Raw genomic sequence first — 21,692 nt, forward strand, 5'->3', positions numbered from 1 at the left:
TTTGGAGGGGAGTTGTATACCCAAATATGTGATTGAGTTGTGTTTCCAGTGAAATCGGAAATTCTCTGTACATTGGTCTACTAGGTGTTGTGGGAGGGATATGTTGAGGGCAAAAGATTTAGAGAAATTGATTTTGAGATTAGAAATTCGTTGGAAATATTATAATATCTGTTAAGAGTACAGGTAGAGTAGTCAGGGGTTCTGGGAGAAATAGCAAAACGTCTTCCGCAAAGGCAGAGTATTTATATTCTCTAGTAGTTGCTTGAATTCCCTGAATGTCTGGGTTGAGTTGTAGCTTACAAAGGAAGGGTTTCAGCATAAGAGTAAAAAGGACAGGAGACAGGGGGCAGACCTGTCTCGTTCCATTATGGTTGGGGAAGGCAATTGACAGAGTATTGTTGACTTGTACTCTGGCTGATGGACTACTAGAGTAGAAGGACAGAATGAGGTTGATTATGCGAGGGCCTAAGCCAAAAGCTTGTAGAACTGCAAGCCTGACTAGCATTTATCTGTTTCTTTTTCTGTTTCTTTTTACTCAAGTTATTCAAAGTGTATACAGAGTCAAAATGTTTTATTTTATTTTTAGATGGCAGAGAAAGGTTAAATCCTCCATCAATTTATTGTTTGTTGTGTGTCCCACTGTAGAGATTTCTTTTCACTTCCCCTCTTTGGGATGCAACAGGAAATGAGAGGAAATCTCTCCAAAATGAACAAAATTCTCAACTGGGAGAGTTGTCATAGCAATAGATGTCCCAATTGGAAGATTTTGTTTTATTTGCTCTGACTAACAACTCAAAACCTGAATTTCCCCTCACATCTTTTTTGCCTTTACATACATCTTAACGTTCACAACAGTATAGCTCCCTTATGGTTCCTTTACATTTGTTTGTATGAGCAACATACTAGATTTCACTTTACTGCTCATTTAATTACCGTATTTATCAGCGTATAACACGCACAGGTGTATAACATGCACAGGTGTATAACACGCACAGGTGTATAACACGCACATTCATTTTAAGGGGGAAGTTTCAGGAAAAAACGTACATTTTTGTATTGGCGTATAACACGCACACGCTATTTGCACCCGATTTTCATGGTGAAAAAGTGAGTTTTAATACAGTAAGTGGCATACGTGTATAGAAAAGTGTGACTTTTCATTCGTTGACCCTAGTTTAGCGTAATGCAATAATCCCTACCATAGAGTTATTCAATGATAATGCTGCTGCTTCAGATTGATTTTTTTTTTAATCACAGAGTTCTTATAGGGAGAAAAACAGCAAGAGGAGAAAGTAGTGTCATGTTTTTACTCAATAAATATAAAAAGCGTGATCATAGGAATGTGAAATATTCAAATCAATAGCTGCCTTGCAGTACAATTTGATTGGTTTCTAACATTCAATTGAAATACTTGCTCTACCATATGTTTATTGCAAAATACAAAATAATATGTTCAACATGAAAAAGTTGTCGACTTCTATCTATATTTTGTTTTTTTTTACTACTTTTTGGAAGGAGAAATAGTGTTTCATGTAGCAGTAAATGAGACCTGACAGTGATGTGATTTTGTTTCCAGGGAGCTGGGAACACAATTACCCACAATTCAACTTAATCCGCAGTGAACCTTCTCCCATCCCCCAAATTTTAAAGAAATACATTTGAAAGAAACAACTAATCTGCAACCCTCTAAGGAAGTTCTGCTGTAGTTCACAAAAAAAAAACGAGAAAAAAAAAACACACACACATTTTAATGAGCCTATTCTGATTTTTTTTTTTAAATATATATACTGTGGATATTTAACTTTACTGTAGTTCTTCTTTAGATTGGAACCTAACTGTATTTGAGCACCACAAGCAAAAATGCTGTTTAAAGCCCCATACACACTATCAGATTGTCTGCTGATTTTTTCCTTCAGGTTTACCAAAACCATGTAGTACAAGGACCTGCCTGATTGCATACACATTGATACCCCTAAGGTTTGACCTAATATTATATGGTTTTGGTAAATCTGATGGAAAAAAATCAGCAGACAATCTGATAGTGTGTATGGGGCTTAAGTCATTTTTAATAATCTAAGCAAACTCACCCATCCATTCTGGTCTCCATGCTTTAATTTGTTTGGAAATCAACTTAAAAAATTCCTTCTGTCCTGCCCATTAGCATGTTGATTGATAGAGTAAAGTTCCCCTTTAAAGCTAAATTTCAAAGTGGTTAGGATGGTCAGCACAGCGTATTACTTGCACATTATGACACACTTTGCTCTGGGTGGGCTCTCCCCTAGCACTGTAATGTCTGAGCTCCTGGAAGCCACGCTCTCCTTCCGGGTCAGCTGTCTTCTGTATTTACCTGCTGGCCAGGCACCCATGATGTAACTCCCACACATGTGAGCTGGAGTTACATTATATCAGCACTCGGCCCCATTCCCAAATCTTACAGATACCAGGACTGTATACTATACTTCCCATGAGCTGTAGTTAATACACAGAAAAATAAAATTGGTAGCAGGTAAGTAAAAGATTTTTTTGCGGAAGAGAATGATAAATTCCGCTCTACCAAAGATCCTACCTGCTGCAAATTTTGGTTTCTTAGCTATACTTTCACTTTTGTACACAGATAAAAAGTTTTTGGCTTCATGGTAACCTGTAGTCTACTGTTTTGTCTGGTTAGGGTTTCCTAAGCTGGGTGTTTAATTCATCCCACCGGCTTCTGGAAAAAGCTCCCAGAATATAGAGAGAGTCAAATGGTCAGTATGAATATTTATCCTGCCCCAGCAATCACTAAAAAGAAACATCCAGAAGGTGGCTGGGTAGGTGATAAATATCTGGGAGGCCTTTCCAGAGGGTTTTTTGCTCTCCAGGGAGGGCTCCATTTCTCCTAGGAATGCTGCCCCTGTGAATAGCTAGTGAGACAAGAAGTTGCAGTCTGGACTTCAGTAGGTGCTGGGCAGAGGGCCTGGAAAAGATTGCCAAATAATTATTTGCTGGAGGGCATCATCCTAAGGTTCTTAGCATCCCAAAGAAGTTTAGTGCACTTGCTCAGCATCATATCCAGAGGTTGTATTTGGGAAATAGACATAAGGGGTGTGGGATCAGCCTGTCAGTGCTCAGACCATACGCCGCACACTGCATCAAACTCTTCTAAAGATGATGCACAAGATAGCCTACAAACAGTTTGCTGAAGACAAGCAGACTAAGGACATGAATTACTGGAACCATGTCCTTTGGTCTGATGAGACCAAGATACATTTATTTGATTCAGATGGAGTCAATCGTGTGTGGTGGCAACCAGGTGAGGAGTACAAAGACAAGTGTGTCCTTCCTACAGTCAAGCATGGCGGTGGGAGTGTCTTGGTCTGTGGTTGCATTAATGCCAGCACTGGGGAGCTACAGTTCATTGAGGGAACCATGAATGCCAAGATGTACTGTGAGATACTGAAGAAGAGAATGATCCCCTCGGAGACTGGGACGCAGGGCAGTATTCCAACATTATAATGACCACTGCCTTGCTAAAGAAGCTGAGGGTAAAGGTGAGGGACTGGCCAAGCGTGTCTCCAGACCTAAACCCTATTGAGCATCTGTGGGGCATCCTCAAACGGAAAGGTGGAGGAGAGCAAAGTCTCTAACATTCACCAGTTTTGTGATGTCATCATGGAGGAGTGGAGGAGGACGCCAGTGGCAACCTGTAAAGCTCCAGTGAACTCTATGCTCAAGAGGGTTAAGGCAGGACTGGAAAATAATGGTGGCCACACAAAATATTGACACTTTGGGCCCAATTTGGCCATTTACACTTAGGGATGTACTCACTTTTGTTGCCAGCAGTTTAGACATTAGTGGCCGTTTGTTGAGTTGTTTTGACGGGACAGCAAATTTACACTGTTATACAAGCTGTACATTCACTAGCAAAGTTTAATTTCTTCAGTGTTGTCACATGAAAAGATGTAATAAAATATTTACAGAAATGTGAGGGGTGTACTCACTTTCAAGAGATACTGTATATTATAGCAGAAAGTAAAATATATATATATATATTTCTCAAAATTGATGCTCTTTGTTTGTTTATAGCTCAAAAAATAAAAAATGCAGAGGTCAAATACCACCAAAAGAAAGCTCTATTTGTGGGGAAATAAGGACGTCAATTTTGTTTGGGTACAGTGTCGCACGACCGCGTAATTGTCTGTTAAAGCGATGCAGTGCCGTATCACAATAAATGGCCTGGTCATTAAAGGGTCAAATCCTTCCGAGGCTGAAGTGGTTAAATCTGTCAGGGGTTAGCCACTCTGTGTGTCCCAATGTGGGAGTTTTCTTCACACTTCCTGCACCAGTGACGTCTCTCCAAAGTGGACACAGACAGGGATAAAACATGTTTCTGCTACAGAGGATAAGGAATAAATTGCTCTATTCTCATTGATGATTTCACCTTACTTCCTGTCTGATGATAGGTGACCACTAGGAGAGGAAGTAAGGGAAAATCTGACCAATGACATCACAAACAACAAACCTATTCCTAATCTTTCCAAAATAAAACAGATAAAAAAATGTTTTAAAACGGTCACATTGGGACAATCTATACAGCAGCAATGGCTAGTTTTTTGGGACGCTACCGGAAGTGACGCACACCGAGCTCGCTGCTCGTTTGTACATCATTTATCCTGAATTTATGTTTGTGAGTATCCTTTTTTTTTAAAAACCTGAATAAAAATTCTATAATCAAATTTACTACACTATGGGGCATTCTTCCTCTATACCCTTCTGATCCTACATATACGCCATCCGCTGAGGGACCCCCATTGCTGAACATCTCAGAGCCACCATTTAAAGGGGCCACACAGCGCAACTAGGCAGGACAGAAAAACGCCAGGATTTGGGGACACCACAGCGGGACCTTAAAGGGAAAGACCATCAAGGATCCCAAAGACACATTTGTCACATGCTGTTACCTTACAGCAGTAAGGTAAGGGGACACCCATAATCAGATTACAAAGGATCACGGGAAATATCGCCACCATCACCAACATCACTATTTATTGCAATTTTCTTCACGATTATTTGCACCATGTCATTCAAGCATTAGCACTCTATGCAATTTCTTGGAATAATTGGCCACACTAGGCACAATGTAATGGACACTTGTGATTTTGACTTTTATAATTTTGGAATTCATGTATTTATATCGCATTCAAGCACGGGCACTTTATGTGATTCCTGCAGCTAATCGCTACATTCTACACTATTGAATGATATCTTGATTTATCTTTATATTATTTTAATTTTGTTGCATTGTTTTATTTATTTATTTATTTATTTTATGAGTGGATTGACGCGCCTACTATGAATGTCACCATTGTTTAATTATAGATTGGAATCTTAATTTTTTAATAGACTTGGTGTTAGCCCTTGTACACACGGTCGGAGAATCCGTCGGATTGTGTCCTATCGGACCGTGTTGTCGGATAATCCGACTGTGTGTGGTATGCATCGGACTGATTCCATCGGAATATCTGTCGGACCCAATTTTCCAACTTGTTGCAAATATTTTCCGACCATGTGTAGAGAATTTTGATCGGACCAAGTGCCACGCATGCTCAGATCAAATTCCTAGACCAAAGCTATTGGCTACTAGCCTGAACGCAGTCCCATCGTAACTAAATAACGTCATCACGTTCTGAATGATCGGATTTTCCGACAACTTGGTCCGACTGTGTGTATGCAACAGTTTCGGACACAATCCGTCGGACAAAATCAGATGGATTTGGTTGGCAGAATGTCCGACCGTGTGTACAAGGGCTTAGACCCTTTTGAGTAGCTAATCGCAGTTTCTGCCAAATCTTCTCGATTTTGTATTTATTCATCCTAATAATCACATAAGTCAAGACACACACACAGTTCAACCATTTCCATTTCTAATATACTGTCCGGTGGGACATGCTAAATCTGTCCCAGTACAGCGCACCACTACTTTCTTTGACTATAGCAATGGCTAGTTTGTTGGCATTAGACAAGCTTTGCCATATGTTGTTAGCATCTTGAATTATTATCGCTGAGATGATGACAGAATTGTCACTTTAGAATGGGAAATCGATATAAAAATTGTCAGTAAAGTACAAACCTCATGTGATAAATATATAAAAATCATGTTTCATTCCTGCACATGAAACTATTTTCACTGCAGCTGACACCTACACACATAGACAGCTTGTGTCTACGCTTATATATTTTATTATTAATTTTAAAATAAAAATTGTGCTTTGTTCATCCTTGGAGTTCCAGCTTCATAAGCAGTCAATAGCTTAGACAAAAAGCTTCAAAGAGCTCTCAGCTTTTGATGAGATTCTCTCTGTATTGCCTGTAAACTCTGCCCTCTAATCACACACATCCAGTCCCTGAATCCAAGCTGCAACGTGCTCAGAGTCATTGATTTACTCACAATACCCCAGTGACTCCTGAAGTTATTCTGTGAAGAATATTAAATGAGAGCATGGAACAAACACAGCTTCTCAGATCACCGAGAAAACCAGCAACAAAACATACACCAGAAGCATGATATACATTTAGAGGAAAGAATTGCCTACTGTAAAATGGAATAATGCATTTTCATTTTCCAAATCTTTTTTTATGAAGACAGGGGGATTTAGAACATGATACAAAATAATGTAACAGTAATCAAACTATATACCAAGCCACAATATCACGGATCAGTGCATGTATCTTTGACTCAGTTACTGTTAGTCTTTGGAGCAGAACCGTCTGATGCAAGGGACGTTTGAAGTCAAATGGTTAAATACTATTAGGGGAAGGTTAAGGTTGAAGATAAAGTAAGAGTGAGGATTAGGGTTATGCCTAGGGTAAACTGGAAGGATAGAGTGAGAAACCCTATGGGAAATTAATTGTATTCTTATTTTACAGCCCAGTGTTTTTGTCTGTAATCTACTGTTAGGATCCATTAGCTTCCCGGCCTCCACTGTATTATTTAAAAAGGAGCTGCACCTTTAAAAAAAATATTAAAAGCCAGCAGCTACAAATATTGCAGCTGCTGACTTGTAATAAATTGACACTTACCTGTCCCAGGGTCCAGCGATGCCGGCGGCAGATGACGAGCAATTGATCGTCTCTCCGCTGCCCCCGCCGCCATCCTCTGTCAGGGAATCGGGAAGTGAAGCATTGCAGGTTCACTGCCCGGTTCCCTACTGCGCATGCGCGAGTCGCGCTGTGTGTCTCCACTGGTCCCTGCTGTGTTCTGGGAACTGTGTGTTTCCCAGAACACAACGGGGGGGGGGGGGGGGGGCATCTGCGACTAGCTGCGGCTAGCTTGTCCCAGAAATGGGTGCAGATACCTGGATTATCCAGGTATCTGCACCCCTCTCTCCCCTGAAAGGTGGCAATTGTGGCACCGGAGGGGGGGGAGGGATCAGATAAGCGGAACTTCCACTTCAGGGTGGAGGTGCACTTTAAGATGTTAAATCTCAATGTCAAAACATGGTCTAAATAAAAGTTCAACAATGGCCACCTAGCCTTTAGGAAAAAACTCAAGACCTCTTCTAGATGATGGACAACTAAGCTCTTAGCAGTGCCTTGAGGCGATTCAGTTCACGTTGTGTGCTATACAAATATTTCACTCACTCACTCACCCTAACTTCAAACCTATCATCAAGTTTTAACCTCATCCTAACATTAAAGGCAAAACATTTTTGTATTCTTCTGTTTTGGGTAGAGTAGTTTGAAGGGATTCTAATAAATATATAGAAATATCATATACAATTGCGACACATGGCATATTGTAATTGAATCTTATTAAAAATAACCTTTCCTTTTCAATCTGCAGCTCTGTAATTTTTTGTAAAGTGCAATGCAATATGGCTACCTGGAGGTGTTCTGTGCACAGAATGTGTACAGAATGCCCCCCAGAAACATCGCTTCCTTCTTGTGTGATTGACTCACTGATTTTCCCAGAAGTCTGCACTAAAACACAAGTCAGATTTCAGGCACCCTCTGCAACAAAAAAGTTTTATTTTTGGTAAGATACTCCCAATAGGAACACGTCTAAGCCCTTGTACACACGGTCGGACATTCCAACGGAAAATGTCTGATCGGACCGTGTTGTCGGATAATCCGACTGTGTGTGGGCTCCATCTGACTTTTTCTGTCGGAATGTCTGACAAACAAAGTTTGAGAGCTGGATTTAAAATTTTCCGACAACAGGATCCGATCGGACTTTGGACAAAGTGCCACGCATGCTCAGATCAAAGTACGAGACCAAAGCTATTGGCTACTAGCCTGAACGTAGTCCTGTCGTAACGAACGAACGTCATCACGTTCCGAACGATCGGATTTTCTGACAACTTTGAACGTGTGTATGCAACACCAGTTTCGGACAAAATCCGTCGGAAAAAATCTGATGGATTTTGTGGTCGGAATGTCCGACCGTGTGTACAAGGGCTAAGGGGATGCAGACCCTGCAACCTGCCTCATTAGATCCCTGATTCTGCAGCAGCTGGTTGATAATTATGAAACCACTCACATTAGACTCACATGGGCACAGAGGAACAAACAGTGAATTATTCAGAATAACGGAAGGTAGGTGTCTGCAACAAAATGTGTTAAAATCCCTGCAATGTACATAGATCACCCAAAGGGGGAATGTTTTTTTCTTTTTTTTTTTTTTTCAAAAACATTTTATTGTAAGAAATAAAAAACAGGGTTACATGCACACAGAATCACATGTATCATTAACATTGTAAGAAAGAAAAAAGGGAGAGACCAACGGCATAGTCCAGTGTATAGTAATATCTTAGTGTCCATATCAGGAGTATCTGGTATCTATGCAATTCAATAGTAAGATAGAGAGGCAAGGCCATGGTGTCAGGACCAATGTGAATATGATTCAGAGGCTGAGGAGTTTAGAGAGGATTCAGTATATGGGGTGTTAAAACAACCTATAAGGGAAAAAGAAGCCTCCTGTGTTGGTCAAATTGGATCTCATTAGGGATCAGTGTAGGGGATGGGTAACCAGACCAAGATCAATCTGAGATTTCAAGAATCCCTTTTACTTAGACCGGGCCAATGAAATGAGGGGCAAAACAATCTATCGGACCTCTCCACTGGAGCTACGTCCTATATACGCTGGTAAACTCTTTGGTTATATTAGTGACTCTTATCGTAACAGATTATATCAAGAGGTACCCTTCGGGTGAGGACGGGTAAATAGAGGGGAAAAGAGATTGGGGAATAGAAATGATATGAATATGAAAGGGAAGTAAAAAGGGGAAAAGAGGGGAAGGGGGAGGGGGGGAGGGTAGCAAGACAATGAGGAGGGGAAGGGGAGGGGGGGGAGGGGAGAAAGGAGCATGTGGGGGGGGGGGGGGATACAGGCGGCCACCATTAAGGATCATTTAAATTGTGTAACATAGTTCTCCTAAAATAACAAATGCCTGTGTATCATGTGTGGATCGAAAGAGGGATCCAGACATGAACACCCAGAACCATCCGACAATAATCATTTAAAATGCCATAGAATACTTTGCAAACAAATTTTCAAAAATGTCATGTCAAACTTAGAAATATATAATAAAACAAACACAGGGTTCCCTCATAAGTGGAGTACAGGGGGTTGATATCAGACTTCAGTCAGGGTTAGAAAAAATGGACTTATATACCGTTGTAGTCTCAAATTCTTTCCAACAGGCCCATTTCTGAGTGAATTTTTGTGGGGTATCTCTGGAGATGTTTATTAGTTCTTCCATTTCAGCTATCGCTTGGACTCTCAATGTCCAGTCTTTGATGGACGGGCTATTTTGGGATTTCCAATATCTGGGAACACAAAGTTTTGCGGCGTTGATCAAATGAATAAGTAGGGACTTCCGGTAAGAAGAGGTGTTTATATTAGTGTGGTGCAACAGGAATTGTGCTGGGGTAAAAGGTAAGTCATATGTGGTGATCTTGTGGATTAGTTCGTGAACCGACCTCCAGAAGGATTGCATTTGGGGACACTCCCACCAAATATGTAACAGTGTACCCTTAGCCAGTTGACAGCGGCAACACGTTGCAGGGGTGCTAGGGCTCCATTTATGCAGGAGTTCCGGTGTTCTGTACCACCGCGTGAGAAGTTTATACCCGTTCTCTTGGGTACAAACATTAAGGGAGCCCTTGTGTATATGAAGAAGTATATTTTCCCATTCTTCCTGCGTTAAATTGAGCCCTAGATCTCTTTCCCATGTTTCACATACTTTGAGAGATTTGGGAGTTTTATCATGGAATAGAAGGGATTGGGTTTGGGAAATAAGGTGCGATTGAGGTGCGGAGGACATGCACAACGATTCAAAGTATGTCAACTGTCTGGAGCATTCTTGTGCTTTAGAGATAGTATTCAAATAGTGTGTGATTTGATAGAAAGTCCACCGTGGTATGGGGGGTTTTCCGTGTGATGTCGCTAAGTGTTCAGCCGTTAATACTGTCCTATTAGAGTAAAAATGTTGCACCAAAATTTGATCATATGCCCAATGTTTCTGGAGAAATTGGCTATGCATTCCAGGAGGGAAGTCTGGGTTAAATTTCAAAGGCGTAAGCGGTCCCGGGATAGAGGAGATCAGGCGCCGCTTGCATAGAGTACGAAAACATTGTAGCGTAGGTGCAATGAGTGGATGAGAGTCAACGTCTGTCTTGTAGTGTACATATTTGATCCATGGTAGAGAGCGTAAGGGAAGTTTGGTGAGGGAAGATTCCAATTGTACCCAGTCTTTTTTTTGTGCATGAACGTTCCAGTCCACAATTCTGGTCAAGTGTGCAGCGGTGTAGTAATTAGATAAGTCAGGTAAACCGATCCCACCCAAATGTTTAGGAAGGGTAAGTTGGGCATATTTGACCCTGGGCCTGTGTGAGCTCCACAGGAATTTAATACATGCGGATTTGTACGCCCTAAAGAAGGCTGGGGGAAGACGTATCGGTATTGCTTGTAGCACATATAAGAGACATGGTAGGATATTCATTTTTATTATTGCAGCTCTTCCAAACCAAGAGACGGGGAGTTTATTCCAGTTTTTTAAATCGTTACTAATTTTTTTGAGGATGGTTGGATAATTAATAGTATAAAGATTGGTTAATACACTTGGTAGTTTGATACCTAGGTATGTAATGTCGTGTGCGTCCCACTTGAAAGGGAAGTTTGTTTTGCAATGAGCTACCTCGGATGGGCTAAGGGAGATGTTAAGAGCATACGATTTATCAAAGTTAATTTTGAAGTTAGAGAGTAGGGCAAACCGGCGAAATTCTTCTAAAAGGATCGGGAGAGTAGTGTGCGGATCAGAGAGAAATAATAAGATATCGTCTGCATATGCAGCTAGTTTGCTAGTCTTATTACCAGTCTGTACACCTGTGATGTCGGGATTTTGTTTAATACTATTTAGCAGGGGTTCCAAAGTTAGGATAAATAAAATGGGGGACAGGGGGCATCCCTGTCTGGTCCCATTCCGGATGGAGAAGGCACTCGACAGGGTACGGTTGACCCTAATTTTCGCAGATGGGTTTAGATAAAGAGATTGAATAAAGTTGATCAGTTGCGGGCCCAAACCAATATGTTGTAGAACAGCGTGCATATAGTCCCATGCTACCCTGTCGAATGCCTTCTCCGCGTCTAGGGACAGAAAGAAGCTCTTCTGTTTGGATGTTCTAATGATATGGTGGATATTGATGGCTTTAATTGTGTTGTCCCGGGCTTCCCTGCCCGGGACAAAACCTACTTGATCTAATGAGATAATATCGGGGATAATAGTTAGTAACCTATTAGCTAAGATTTTAGAGAAGAGTTTCAAGTCCACATTAAGTAAAGAGATTGGTCTGTAGTTAGCCGTTTGCGTTGGGTCCTTCTCTCCTTTAGGTATTACTACAATATGGGCTTCTAACATTTCAGGGGCGATATTGTCATGGGTAAGCAGAGAATTAAATGCTTTCATAAAGGGAACTTTCAAGATATCTGAGAATGTCTTGTAGTATGCCGTTGGGAGCCCATCCGGGCCCGGGGATTTTCCTACTTTAGATTGCTTAAGGGCCATATCCCACTCTTGTTGAGTGAGAGGGCCTTCCAGGCCATCAATAAGGTCTTTGTTAGTCAATTTGGGGCAATTTTGCTCAAGAAATTGCTAAATCAAACGGGAACGTGTTTCGTGGGATTTAGACGATCCAGTGGATCCCGGTAGGTTATATAATTTGGAATAAAAATTTTCGAACTCCATCGCTATATCCTTGTTAGTGGTTAGTTTAGTTCCTGTGGAGGAATGTAAGCAGTGCACATTCAGTTTGGATTGGTGTGATTGCAAGGCCCTAGCTAGTAGGCAACCGCTCTTATTGCCAAATTCATAAAACTGTCTTTTTGGTCAGGAGATATCTTTTTTTACCCGCTTATTTAGTTCCGTCTGGATGGAGGTACGAACCTCTTGCAACTCTACGAGGGTATTGGAGGCTAGGGTGCGTTTATGGGCAGATTCTAGTCGTTTGAGTTCAACATAGAGACCGGAAAGGAAAGCTTTTTTGTCTTTCGCAATCTTTGCTGATATGGAGATCAGTTTACCTCTAACTACACACTTATGGGCAGCCCATTGTGTCATGTGGGTCGTGTCTGGGGTGTCATTAAGTGTGAAATAGTCTGTCAGGCATTGTTGTATTTCAGTAGTATGTAGTGAATCCGTTAAAATTTGGGAGTCCATGGACCAAACCTGTGTGCGTTCTTGCATTACTGGTAACGTCAATGTGGTGGAAACTGGGTAATGGTCAGATAGGCACATGGATTCAATTTTGGTCGCAGACAGGAGAGGGAGGTCGGTTTGTGTAAGGAAAATGTAATCAAGTCTGGAGTAACGGTTGTGAGGGGCCGAGAAAAAGGTGAAGTCCTTCTCGGTGGGGTTTAAGGTGCGCCATGTATCGTGTAGCATGAGAGATTGTAACGACAGTCTTATCTGTCGGATAGCTCTGTATGGCAGATGGGAAGTGCCCGTCGAAGTGTCAAGGAGTGGTTCCAATGGGACATTGAAGTCTCCGCCCAACAGAATCATACCTGATTGAAATGTGGTAAGTTGGGCAATGGTTTCTCTGAAGAAGGTGACCTGACCCGAATTTGGACTATAGATATTGGCAAGTGTAATAGGTTTACCCTGCCACGTACCTTTTAGGAAAATAAATCTTCTTTGGGTATCAATCAACGAGTCAACGATTTGAACGGGGACATTTTTGGACAATAGGATTGACACCCCTTTTGTTTTGGAGTCTGGTGAGGTTGCATGATAACACTTTGGATAATGATGGTTAGAGAGCTTTGGTATGGCCTGAGACTTAAAGTGAGTCTCCTGTAGGAAAATTACATCCGCGCGCATCCCCTTTAGGCTGTTTAATATTTTAGATCTCTTTTCAGGAAGGTTCAGGCCTTTCACGTTTAAGGAGATGAGTTTTAAGGTGCTGGGCGTGAGCACAGTCTTAGGGGAAGCCATTGAAAGTATTTGTCTAGGTGTACAGAAGCGACAAGGAGTTAAACGTTCTTAACTGTTATCTTCAAAGGTATGCGATGTGGGTGGTGAGGAACTATGTGGTTAGGCCGGGGGACTAACGGGAGGGGGTGAGGGGGAGGAGGGAGAAACGTCTGAGGGGGTAGGAAGAGAGAAAAAAGAGAAATATGAAGTGGAAAGGAGAGGCGATGGGTAAATTTAGTCTTATCGGCGGAGTGTCCTTTCAATAATGGAAAGGACACCCCTAGGGGAAGTGGAGTAAATATTGGGGTCGGTAACAACAGTTGGGTTGCACCGAATTTTGGCACCCAATAAGTGTCAGGAGAATCTCTGACGAGATCCCTGTGTGTGGGAGTGATTGGCGCGTGAGGGAGGGAGGGTTTTTGTTCGGTGTTGAGACTAAGGTCCCGTGAGGTCCTAAGTGCCAAGTGTATGGCAGGCTATCAGCGTTTTTGAATACGGTGTGGGAAGGTTGGGGAATGAGCTGGAGATTGTAAAGGCGATTCGTCTAGGAGCATCTACGTGGTACGCGAGTAAGGGAGCAAGTAAGGGGAGTGCTAACGGAAATAAAGCATATGCAGGGAGTGAATCCCAACAATAGTAACAACCCATTATAACAAAATTATAGATCTTTAAAATTTCAAGGAGTTAGATCTCCAACAATTGAACAGAAAACGACAACAGGCGTGATGTCGTTGCATCAAACAGTACTGTAAACATATCATTGAGTCAACAGTGTACGTCTAATATAGTAAGTATTAGATGTCTCTAAAAAATCTCTTAAGCATATATAGAACAATGCTAAACCTAGTATATAAGCTGATCGGTGGTGCTCACCTGGCCCCGCTGCTGTCAGTCAAGGAAAGCAACTGGTGCTAGGTTGCGTTTGTTGGGAGTGCGCCACTTTGCGCGAGTTAATGAATAATATTAACTAGATTTGGGGCAATAGAAAGGCCAATGAACTTTATCCGGAACTGTTCAGTCCCACTATGTGAGGAATAGCGGAAGCAGGCGATGCACCATCGATCGTAACAACATTTCATCCGGGAAACTGTAAAAATAAAAGAACGGTTAATAACAGGCCTCAGCTAGATAGCTAGCTGGTGAGCATTCCTGGATGATATCAAACATATTCTAGACTGAGTCATTAATCGTGGGAGACAGCGTGCTATGAGGGTTAGAGTAGCCACCATTAGTGCGGAGGTAACCACTCAAAACCTCTACTGGGGATCTAAGTTACTTTCTCCGGGCATAGAGACAACTGAGCGTGAAGCGAGGACCATATAGATATTGTGGCAGTTCGTGTACAACGGGTCGGGAGAATACTATAGAAATATGGCCAATTCTCTATGGGAGAGCCTAAGCAGTATGTTAATCATTAACAGTCCTTAACGAGACATATCTGAGATGGTATTCTGTATTGTGTAGACTTCAAGGTCCAAACACTGATAACGCAGTGAGGTCGGTGATTGAATATGGTGCAACAGGGCCTGCAGGCCAATAGAGTCCATGTCTGAATAGCAGATCAGCTAACATTTTGTTGTAAAAACCAGGATATAGGTGGAAGTCAACAAATCATAGGTAATCAGGCAAAAAGTCAGATATTATTCTTGAAAAGGGAGAGCTCAGGAAACTATAAAGGAAAAACAGCACTCATCTGGGGTAAAACGAAAGATGAGATAGGAACAAAGGATCGATCTGACCCGCTTTATGCTCGTCTTTGCCTACGGTGGACCGGAGAAGCCGTGGGGCTCGTGTTTCTCAGTAACCCCGCAGGTCTCTGCGGGGAGGATGGGTGAGGTTGTCTTCGGCGGCGACTCACGCTGTAATTACCTGCTTCGGCGATTCCATCCATTGATTCTGCCCTGTGCAAAGGAGATATGCGGAAGTCGCTATACCAATCTGGAGCTTCTACTGGTGGAATATGGAGAGAACTGCAGAAATGCTCCAGATCTTCAGGGACTTTAAGGTGGAAAGTGTGACCATTGGCGGTGGCCGCTAGACAGAATGGAAATTTCCACCTGTATGGAATCGCTCTGGCCCTTAAGACATCTAACAGAGGTTTCAGTTCTCTTCTCCTTTGGAGCGTGATGGTAGAGAGATCCTGAAAAATTTTAATTTCTGAGCCCTGATGTAGAAGCCTCTCAGTATTTCTAGCTTTGCGCATTATTTCCTCCTTGAGAATGAAGTCAGAAAGACAGCATATAACGTCTCTGGGGGGGTCAGTCTCTCTGCCTCTAGGGCGCAAGGCTCTATGGACTCTTTCCATCTGAATCGCCGTGTCTGGGGGGTGATCAAGCAGATCATTGAATATGGCTGTAATTTCTCTCACTAGCTGCGGGGCATCTATGGCTTTGGGGAGACCTCTTACTCTAAGGTTCCGTCTCCTTCCTCGGTTATCGAGGTCCTCGACGTGTCTGTTCATGTCACGGAGGTGGATGGCATGTGATTCCGTCAGCTGCTGTACGTGACACAGGGCCGCATCATGGCGGGCCTGTGTCTCTTCCACCTCCTCCATTCTAATGGCCATGCTGTGGAAGTCTTCCCTGAGTTCCGATATAGCCGCTGACATAGCTGATTTTATATCCGCAGCAACGGCTCGGAGGTCAGCCAGGCTCAAAGACTGCTGTGAGTCGGAGGCCGGCGGGGAATGCTGCGGGCTGCGGCTCCTGGAGCGAGGTGTCGCTCTGCTGTGTGAGGAGGCCTCGTGCATTGCGGCCTGTGCCTCCTGAGACGTACCTCGGGCGCGGGAGCGAAAAATGTCCGGGATATGTTGAATCGGCAGGTGATCCGCATCCCGCTGGGATCCGGAGCGGATCGACGAAGCCGCCAAGCCTATGAAAGCTGGACCACGGGGACCTGGAGCTCTGGTTCAAGCGTCCATCTTCCCTCGGCGCCAAGCCACGCCCCCAATGTTTTTTTCTAAACAAAAGGGGAGTAACCATTCCCTACTCTATACAAAAAAAATAATAATACGTTTTGACTTTGGATTTTAAATGAACTCTTAACAGTACCCTAATATTAAGCCTGAGAGACTGATGTCACCAGCACACTAAGCACACTAAGATCTCAAAAATGGGTCCAAAGCTTCAATCAGCAATCACATCATTACAGCAGAAAGCAACGTTTCAGAGCGACGCAGGACCCCTTCATCAGGCATGTGACCTGCATGGCTCCGAAATGTTGTGCTTTCTTCTGTAATGATGTGATTACTGATTAAAGCTTTGGGCCAGTTTTGGAGATCTTGGTGTGCTGGTGACCTCACTCTCTCTGCCTATAAACGGTTCCAGGTGTTGGTCGCTTCAGCACCCACTTACAAATACAGCCATCGCTACAGAAAATGTGTGTGTTGGGAATAGTTTGTTCTATTAACACTATCAGATTGTCTGCTGATTTTTTCCATCAGATTTACCAAAACCATATAATATGAGATCAAACCTTAGGGGTTTCAATGTGTATGCAATCAGGCAGGCCCTTGTACTACATGGTTTTGGTAAACCTGAAGGAAAAAATCAGCAGACAATCTGATAGTGTGTATGGGGCTTAAGACTTAAACCTAACCTCCAACCTAATGCTTGTTGTAGGTGTAGCTAAAAACTACTGTGACTTAGCATTGAAATATTTACTAACCCCCTAACCTTAACCCACTAGCACTTGACCCTAACCCAAAGCTAACCCTTAACCTCACCCTTAAAGTATTACCTTATTGAGCACCAGAAATATAAATGGCAATACCACCAAATCATGACATCAAGGATAACATGTTTGCCTTTTTTTTTACATCATCTTATTTTTCAAGCAATTGTATACCTATACGTGCACCACTTTAAAGAAGCCTGCTTATTTTATTTATTTTTTTCCCAACAGCATACTGCCATCTTCAAATAACCACCCCAGCAAACTTGGTACAGCTTAAGCTCAGAAAGACAGAGAATTCAGCAGTGCTGCCTTACTCCACTACGCAACACCATCAACTTCATGTTCAGCAGTTCTAATGTAGGAAGTGATGTCTGACAAGCAAGCTAACCTTGGTAATTTACACGCAATTCTAAAATAACCAACTCCCATTGGCTTCAGAATTATTTGTTATGCTTAAATTCTTCAAACAAAAGTTAAAAAAAGTTCATGGAGGCTATAATGGATTTTTGGTGAATTCAGTTATAATTTTAGAATTTTATCAATTATAAATAGTTTTTATCCTTTTTTTTTGTTTATATAAAAAATTTTAAGTGAACATGTTTGTGCTATCCCATCTAACAGTACCTGTTCTTAGAGGCTGTTCTAAACTTTATTGCTACCTCTCTCATATCATATGTATTGATCAATCACTAGATAGCATCTGTGAAACTGTGTACACAATTGAATTTACCTTTTGAAATCTAATCTCCAATAATTTTGTATGGAAAAAGAAAACACATCATCCATCCTTTCCATTTGACTGGAATTTATAATTTTTTTCTATTGGTTGACCCCAGACATTTTATTATGAGATGCACAATGACCCTACATTTGTACAGTGACTAATTTGTACAATAATAAAAGATTCCTCTTTTGAAATTGATGGTAGTTTGGGAGCATTTACATTATACTATATTGAAACCTGGTCAAACAGAGCAAAAAATTAGAGTGACCATGTATAAAAGGCCTATAAGGTGCATTTTTAGCTGTACCTTGAGAAATAATAATCTGCCCCCTTGTTGCACTGCGTATCTCTGTGCAGCATCTTTAAGAAAACCATACTGACAGGCCACCACCTCCTCTGCATGCTGTGGCTGGATAGCATAGGCAAACTCACTAAATAGGGGAAATGTTGCCCTGCCTGAGGACTGACCACCATGTCCACCTTTGCCTGTGGACACATTTGCTGCTGGCCCCCTTACAGGGCCAAGAGAACATCTGCCTCTCCTTGTTGTCCATGCAGACATTATTGAGAGGGAGAGGGCAGTGCTTATAAGCAAATATAAAGAAGAAGATGAAATCTGTACGTAGATGCACTTTAATCAATGTAAAGAGGTGTTTGGTGCACTTTAATTTGAGTACTCACACTACACAGACACACTCCACGGATATACTATAATATACTGCAATATAATGCGCCAAACATACAGTGATGCACAGAACTATATGGCGTTAAACTGGCAGTAACGTACGCAAGACGATATGGTATTAAACTGGCAGTAACGCACACAAAACGATATGGCGTTAAACTGGCAATAACGCACAAAACTATATGGTGTTAAACTAGCAGTAACACACACAGAACTATATGGCGTAAAACTGGCAATAACACACACAAAACTATATGGCATTAAACTGGCAGTAACGCACACAGAACTATATGGCATTAAACTGGCAGTAACGCACACAGAACTATATGGCGTTAAACTGGCAGCAACATACAAAACTATATGGCGTTAAACTGGCAGTAACGCACGCAAAACAATATGGCGTTAAACTGGCAGTAATGCACACAAAACGATATGGTGTTAAACTGGCAGTAACACACGCAAAACTATATGGTGTTAAACTGGCAGTAACTCACACAGAAGTAAATGGCATTAAACTGGCAGTAGCGCACACATGGCGTTAAAATGGCAGTAACACACATAAAACGATATGGCGTTAAATTGGCATTAACGTACACGAAAACTATATGGCATTAAACTGGCAGTAACGCACACAGAAGTAAATGGCATTAAACTGGCAGTAACGCACAAAACTATATAGCGTTAAACTGGCAGTAACGCACACAGAACTATATAGAGTTAAACTGGCAGTAAGGCCGCGTACACACGGGCGGATTGTCTGCCCAACTAAGTTCGTCAGACAATCCGACAGACAGTCCGTCCAAATTTTGAATGAACGGACTTGACCACACACGATGAACAGACAGTCCGCTGAAAACTTGCGCGATGGCGTGTACAGCACGTACGACGGGACTAGAAAAACGACGTCCAATACACTGCAATGCAACCTTCGGCCGTGTAAATCCTTTCTGAGCATGCGCCATACTTAGTCCGTCCAACTTGCCTACACACGAGCAGACTGTCCGCTGAAACCAAGTTTGGACGGACAAAACCAAGTTTGGACGGACAAAATTACGGAAATTCCGAAAGACAAAGTCCGTCAGACTGTCCGCTGAAAAAGTCCGCTGAAGCCCACACACGAGCGGATTGTCCGCTGAAACACGGTTCAGCGGACTAAGTTGGGCAGACAATCCGCCCGTGTGTACGCGGCCTAACGCATGCAAAACAATATGGCGTTAAACTGGCAGTAACGCACACAAAACTATATGGCGTTAAACTGGCAGTAACTCACACAGAAGTAAATAGCATTAAACTGGCAGTAACGTACACATGGCGTTAAACTGGCAGTAACACACATAAAATGATATGGTGTTAAACTGGCATTAACGCATGCAAAAACTATATGGCGTTAAACTGGCAGTAACGCACACAGAAGTAAATGGCGTTAAACTGTCAGTAAACGCATAAAACTATATCGCGTTAAACTGGCAGTAACGCACACAGAACTATATAGCGTTAAACTGGCAGTAACACATGCAAAACTATGTGGTGTTAAACTGGCATTAACACACACAGAAGTAAATGGCGTTAAACTGTCAGTAACGCAATCAAATAGATGTGTTCAACTACACTGACGCTATCTGAACTGTCCCTACTCTAGCTATAAACTAATGTCAAGAATACTGACATGGTCTCACTACACTACACTGAAACTGTATGAGCTGTCCCTTCTCTAGCTGCACACTATGCAAAGCTGATGTTGGTCCTCCTCACTACACTCACACTATCTCTAGACTGACACTAAAATAATATTCTACATTGACAATTGAAGCAAAATAGCACAGTATAGCACACTAACTGATAGCATGGAACAGAGATCTGTTCTATCTCTCTCCACGCCGAAATCACACTGTAAATTGCTGCCATTGAAAGAATACTTTTATACTGTGGGGCAGGAATGAGCTATGATTGGATAAAGTTATGATGACAGTGTCCAATCATGACTCTGATAGTGCTCTGTACCCTGCTTGGCTGAAGCTTTCACTGCTTCAGCCAATCAGGGCTTGCAATGCACTTTGGTCAGTTCATTGAATGTCCGAACAGCTAAAGTTCGGCCCGAACTTATGCTCGGGCTGAACCGTTTGCCCATCCCTAGTGACCACCATTCAACTTTACATTAGTGTGAATCTAGTGATAGTTTAGTCAATGTGAGTGTAGTGAGTGTCCATTAATTTTTACTTTAGTGTCACTTTAGTGTGAATCTAGTGGTAGTTCAGTCAGTGTAAGTGTAGTGACCTTTTAACACAGTATATTTCAGTGCGTTACTGCAACTTAAACGCCGTATATTTCAGTGCGTTACGTGCCATTTAATGCAGTATATTTTAGCGTGCTACTGAAAGTTTAACACCATATATTTTAGTGCAATTGTTTTAGTTTTAGTCATATATAGTCGACTAAATCTCCAGTGCATTTTAGTCAACTATAATCATTTTAGTCACTTAAAATCCAATGGGTGTAGTTAAATTGTAATGCATTATTAAAGTATTGCTCTACAATTTCCAAACCCATTATATATTGCTGGAGTGAAAAATCTAACATGTTATTATTTATGGTATTAAGGTTTGAACATGCACTACAGACCAGTGTTAATTTTGACGTCAATTTCAATTTAGTTTTAGTTATACTCTTTTGACTAAAATGCCATTTTAGTAATATTTTAGTCTTTTGACTAAAATGCCATTTTCGATTTAGTTGTATTTTAGTCAACTAAAATAGTATTAATTTAGTAGACAAAAATGTTTTGGTTGATGAAATTAACACTGGTTGGAAGATCTGCTAAAGCAGGCCAGAAGAGTCCGTAGCCATTTCAGGTAGTCATACACAGCCAGTGCACGGTTGGCTGAAATTCAGCAGGAATTCCACCTGCCCATAAACCGCCTTATTTGTGACATGCTCACCAGGTTGAACTCGACTTTGGCAATGCTGCAGTGGCTACACATGCAGTAGAGGGTCGTCAACAAGTACCTGTGTGAATATGGCACAATAACAGACTCAGGTCGCTTCAGCTTTTTTTCCCCACGCCAGTGGCTGCTCATAAAAGATGCATGCACTGTACTGTCAACATTTGAGGAGGCCACTAGGATGGTGAGCCATGGCAATGAATGCATCAGTGACACAATCC

General features: G+C 41.9%; 1 protein-coding gene across 2 annotated transcripts in view; it reads left to right on the forward strand.

The window, feature by feature from the left end:
• SERTM2 (serine rich and transmembrane domain containing 2) overlaps positions 1 to 21,692 on the forward strand; it is an 88,154-nt gene that overhangs the window by 52,347 nt on the left and 14,115 nt on the right. The window contains exon 2 of one of the 2 annotated variants that reach the window (XM_077480677.1): positions 17,352 to 17,515. The exons of the other annotated variant lie outside the window; for it this stretch is intronic. The gene's annotated coding sequence lies outside the window, so the exon portion shown is untranslated. The remainder of the gene's footprint in view (positions 1 to 17,351; positions 17,516 to 21,692) is intronic. 2 annotated transcript variants of the gene reach the window in all.

The sequence above is a fragment of the Lithobates pipiens genome, unplaced genomic scaffold (genome assembly GCF_037356315.1).
Source record: "Lithobates pipiens isolate NorthernLeopardFrog02 unplaced genomic scaffold, aLitPip1_a1.2 Scaffold_1, whole genome shotgun sequence".
Taxonomy (NCBI): Eukaryota; Metazoa; Chordata; class Amphibia; order Anura; family Ranidae; genus Lithobates; species Lithobates pipiens.